Raw genomic sequence first — 6000 nt, 5'->3', positions numbered from 1 at the left:
GACGCCGCTGTTACCATGTCACATTGAATGAAATCGGGCTTTGATTCGTAATAATTATAGTCTCGCTAGCTTCGTGGTTGTGCAATTCACTCTAAATTCGAAGATGATCAGTTCGATTCACTAGAATGACGCATTTTGAACTTTAAGATCACAATTTTTCAATGGTTTTTAGACTGCATTATGTTCTTGAAAGCAACGTTCTCCGTTCAAGCTGCTCAGGAACAACTTTTTCGGTTTAGAGAGGTGCAGTACACGAATTTGATTAACCCAGACCAACTGGTGACGGGACCGTTCAAAATGCGAGCAGTTTACCTCTACCCCAGTGTTGCAAAAGAGCCAAGAAGTCTTTTACAAAAACCTGGCAGCCAGGACGGGGCTCCAGTGCGAGTCGTCTGCCGGAGCCCGTCAAGTTCGACAGGTTTCACGCGTTCGGAATACCTCAGTCCCCTCATGTGGTCTTAGTGTTTGGGAAGTCCGAAATGCAGTCGTCGGATTTCCTCCGATACAGTAATCATTTCACGGCAGGGGACGAAGTGTGGCTGATTCTCCCAAAATCTGATGGAAATGTCCAGCAGAACCCTATTCTTCGCTTTGAAGAACCCGCTGTGCCAGTGGAAACCATTTTATCCTTCGTAGAGGACGTTATGCCGCCCTCAAATGTGCTGCATGGTTCCTACGTCTTTTTCGATTTTATTTCACATAGAATCAGCGTCAATCAAGCCTCCCCACTTGATCATACATGCAGTGGCATTTTGTGTGACGGGCAATTCGGGACAGGAACTTGTGGATGTACGAAAGATCCGGCGAAGCGCCATTGGAAGCGTTTTCTTTTCCCGAGATTGACGAGTTTGCCAATGATGAACTCAACATTATCTCAAATAGGCTGACTCGTCTCCTCATAGACACTAATGTGCGGAGCTGGCCTGCCACTGATGCTCGTGATGATCCGTTCGAAATATTTGCCGACGTAAAATGTTAACTTGTCAATCCAAGTGTTATATTGATTTAGCTTTGAACATTTTTCACGTTACCCATGCCATGGCAATTTGTTGACCAAATAGAACCATTTTTTTCTTTTCTAAAGGTTGTAAATGGCGTAAAATTGTTCCAATGGTTTTTTCCTGCTTTTTGTTGGACAGGGGTTTAGAGTAAAGGGCTGATTCAAGCCCAGTATCAATGTGAACGAAACAACGGCGGAATCGTACAGCTTCCATATCTGCTACTTGATGCCAAGGTCTCCACTCACATCTGCACAATCCCATCTCGTCCATGGACGTGAATCAGGTTTACTTTTCATATATCTAATAATTTGCTTTTGTAGTGCTCAAGAAACATGTCACATTAAAAGCAAACCACTCATTACTGGCAGCCCTATGAACCTGTACAGTGTTTATGCTCTACGATCAAAACAGATGAGTTTGTTCTTAACGTCTCTTTAGCCTAACGGTAGCACACATCAATTGTACTCCGTTGGTTCTCTGATCGATTCTCGAGCATGTCATTTTTTTGTTACAGCTCCTCTGTCGGATAATACCGGCAGCCCAATTCCGCCAAGGAGTTTTGTTTATACACCTGAAAGAACGGAATACCATTATCACAATCACGAAGACGATAACAATGCTGGTCCCGCAGCCACACAAGATCAGTATGACGATGGTACTCAAAATGAGGATGATCAGGGGGGGGGGCGAGACTTCAGCAACAGCCAAAGAGATGACCATGACGCTGGTCGAGGTTACAGCTACGGGATTGAAACAGAGATGTTCATGTAGTTGGCCGAAATAACTCTTCATTGGTGCTAACGAGGTGAAGTTTGCTACATAAAATAGCCGAAATTGGCTGATTAACGAGCAAACTGCAGTTTATGCGAGCGAACTTCAACAAAATGGTACCCTTTTGAAATGGCGGTTGTTGGGTGTGATGTGAAGATGTTTAGGAGGGCTTACACCAAGAAAATTGCAACCGGAAAATTGTTGTGTCCTCAATGCTATGCATTGTGTTGTCATTCAAAGGGAAGTACTTGGGAAAATGGTTGGCCGGTTGCTATAAGAAAGTTCAAGTCAACGAAACTGTGGCAACTGCTTCCCGCTGAGTTATTGGCTTCCTGGAGGCATGCCCCGATGAAAAAAATAGGTGAAGATGAAAAACGTCATTTATTCAACGATGTTACCAAATGCGTCAACATGTTTTGGAGTCCCATTAATTCGTACACCGCTGAAAACTTTCTCAATGCTATGGAAAAATTTGCATTCCCATTTGTTCGGTGTTTTTGAAGTGCCTCAACTTTCATTCATTCAGTTGGTACCGTCGGTTTTAAACACCTGTTTCATTTTGTTGATAGTTCATTCCTATTATTCAATGCCGTCTCTTCCCTCAAACTTGGCTGCATAAGGAGCGATTATCTAACTGCCGTTGACGACAACCTGCCTTTTCAAATGAGACCAGCGTTGATGATCAATGAATTGGGTTTGCAATTATTGACATGTAAAATGCATGACGGAGGAACGAAACTAAGTATGATTCATGTGCCGAGGCATCCAATTTGTCACAATTTGAGCCACCCGGACGATAATAGATTGGCTCCTCTGCCGCCGGCATTACGTGGGGCGAAACCGGTTAGAGTGGGCCAATTCTCACATACTTGGACCATGTCGAAGTCTACGGGTGGTTTTCAGGGCGTTGCCTCCACCATTCTGCACAGTGAACGGAAACTAAATATCAAGAGTGATTTCTTATTGCCCCACAAAGAATTCTTGTTCTGCAGGAATAGAAAAGATATGTTTGAGAACTTGTCCAATGTGGCAGACAAGTATCACCTGGATGATAGCGTAGTTGACCGTTTCTATCAACGCAGCTGGAAAACACCAGCAAATTACGATGCTTGCTTGGAACCAGCCACTTTTGTTGGTCATCAAATAATAAGAAATATAAAAAGCTGTATTGACAGCATGAGTGATGAGAAAGACCTCCCTTTCTACAATCCGGAAATGAAAAAATCCCTGATCTGCCGCCAAGATGGTTGGCACGGCAAAGTTAAATAATTTCTTTACTTTATTTCATGTTTTGCAACATTGAGCAACTTAATGAGATTTTGGTTGGAAAACTCCACAAAACAAAGCTACTCACTGCGTTAAATAACCTCATATGTCACAGAAGAAAATATGCCTCTTCTGCAGATGTTAACTACATCAAGACCATACTACCGGGAGGTTCACAAATGAAAGACGTTCAGTATCTGTTGAAGCAACTACAGGAGGATGTGCAACTGGTGGATGGAAAATGTAGCATCGAGAATAAAAACGCAATAGTGTAGATTGGCTCACGTCGAAGTGATTTCTCTCTCATTTGGAACAAAATGCATCAAATTGGCCTAAAACGTATGCTTTTAGAGAGACTCCCAGTCGCTAAGGAAAATAATGTGTTACTCAGCAGTTCCAACTTGGAGACGAAGTGGAATTTGAATCTCAATACATTAGTGCTTGAAGAGCAATGACTGTCGACTCAGCAATTGTCGTCTTGCTGTGTTCGCTAAGCGTAATATTGCACCAGCTTCGCTTACTCATTATGTTTCTGGCCAAAGTGAGGTGCGATGTACTGAGCATGGAATGGCGATCTGTATCGATTTCATGAGAAGTGGTTATAGGTGCGTCGTTAAAACATCATGTGTACGGAAAAGCAAGTGGCGGTGTCCTGCTAGTGGTTGCAGGTTCGCTCTTTGCAAAAAGTGTTTCGAAATATTCAAGCACAATCCTTTCAGAGTTGTAAATCTAGCTATAAATGATGATGTCTTCGATCGAAATGAAAAGGAGGACCTTTCAAGTTCGCCGCAAGATGAAATTGACAATGAATTGTGCGAAATAGAAGTTCCTGATCTTCCCATCCCTTCGGCCCAATTTTGTGGCAATCACGTGGACACTGATGCAGGCATCACAGCGGTACCTTTAGAAACTACTGTTTCCAATGATATGAAAGTTATTCCACTTCATGGGCTACTGAATTCATTCATGTCCGTCCTGCAACTCATAATGCACAGTAAGGAAAACATTATAGGCCCCGTTCGAAAACTGTGGGCTCGGGCTGAATTCCAAACAACACAAGGAAACCTACCTCACTACCATGTTCTAATTTGGCTACATCTAACTCAGCCGATTTAGATGACCTAATCCAGTGCTCACAAAAGTCTATCCGAGTAAAACTAGGAAAATTGATGATGTCGTCCTTGAAAAAAATTGACGATCTGAAACATTTGGAAGAATTGGTTGAACTGTGTACAGGTTCATTCTCACCTCTGTCCAAAATCAAATTTCAGATGTTTCAAGCGGCAAGATTAAGCATGGAACAAAATTTGTCGGACACCTCCGTTTCCTCCGAGTAATTGCCACTGGAAGCTTCGAATCAACAAGCAATTTCCATACGATGCCCTAAAAGTCATGATGAAAATAGGAATGGCCTCAAAAGTTGAAGGTTATGAAGATTGGTTAGTCGCAGACGGTGTCATGTCCTGCGAAAAATTCATGCACGCTGCCGCCAGTAGTGAACACATGGTGCCAACAAGTTGCCATTTGTTTTGCCTAACTAAATCGAGTACAAATCTTTCAGCCGTATCTGATGACTTTGCATGTTCTTACCTGACCTACTACGCAGCCAAAATGGAAGAGCACGGATCTGCTCAGCTGACGTCTGGTTCCGATGGGAAAAGTTTTCGGTTGCGAAACGACGGCGTCCAGAATCGATATAAAAAAAACACTTCATGAATTTGGAGAGCAAAAAAGATCGATCGGCTGAAAAGGTCGATTGCACTCTTTTGTCTATCACCGAGTGTGTTCACTGGGCCATGGGTTTGCCATATGTGATAACTAACATGTCTTTCATCCATTTTCAAAATGTTCCATCTGAAGATCGATTTGTTCGTGTTTTGCCGAGTAGAAAATGCTGGGGACTATGGAATGTCAGAAACAATCGAATTGGTGCCCAACTATTTGCGCCCCACTATATCGCAACAAACTCTGCAAGAAGACATTTACAAAAGCGAAGAAGCAATTGATCGCCTAACCGAGTTTGGACTACGTTCGCCAGAACTGCTCTGCGTAGACAAAATAGAAGTGTATTTTCGATGTTTCGCTCTGGAGTCGTGTAAGGAAACAGAGAACCAAGTTAAAAGACACTTTATGAACTGCACAAATGTTCCCTGGATTAATTGTTGTGGGAAAATTGAAAAAGTGCGTGCACAAGCAGTTGATACAGTCACCGATTTCGTTTTGCGCAAACCTGCAACAGTTAAATCTAAATATATTTGTAATATATTGGAGAAGTGTAGGGAAAGAGGAAACATGTTTGAAGTTTGGCTCTACGAATGTGAGAACGCACTTTTGCCTGAAATTGTTTTCAAGAGCGTGTCTCCTCGCAACCCTATCAAGCTCCTTGTTTCGTTTGTTTTGCGTTTTGACTGAATTGGACCTTTTTCGAAGCCTTGTTCTGCGCGAATCATACGTGAAAGCTGGATTGTTACAACAATGTGACCGATACACCGAACATCACATACCAGCCTTGCTACGTATGTACGCTTACGATGAACTGCGCTATTTTCCTGGAGGAGCCTTGACTGGCCTGCAAAGCTTCTTGGGGCACAAGCCGCATTTGCGCAGCTTCTGGAATTACAAGGTGAAGACGCATTGCCAACACCTACTGTGCTGATTGGTAGAATGCATGAAATTTAATCAGAAGTTTCAGCCTTTGTAGATGAAACTCAGCACAGGATGCTGAATCGAGCCCAATTGTTGCAGCTTGACAACTGTCCGACGAACATCGACGCACAATTTCTCTGTGCTGAATGGCTACCACAGGTTAATTTTGCTGAAAACCAAAAAGCATCAAAGAACGAGCAACGGCTTCTGTTAAATCACCTTTGCGCATCGGTACGCGCAAAGTTGATGGCTGTAAGTGACAGTCGGCTGGCTAAAAACGATCTGATGCTCAGTCCACCTGGTTCCGGTAAAAATT

Source organism: Symsagittifera roscoffensis, chromosome 4 (assembly GCF_963678635.1).
Source record: "Symsagittifera roscoffensis chromosome 4, txSymRosc1.1, whole genome shotgun sequence".
NCBI lineage: Eukaryota > Metazoa > Xenacoelomorpha > Acoela > Convolutidae > Symsagittifera > Symsagittifera roscoffensis.
This window is presented reverse-complemented; position numbering follows the sequence as displayed.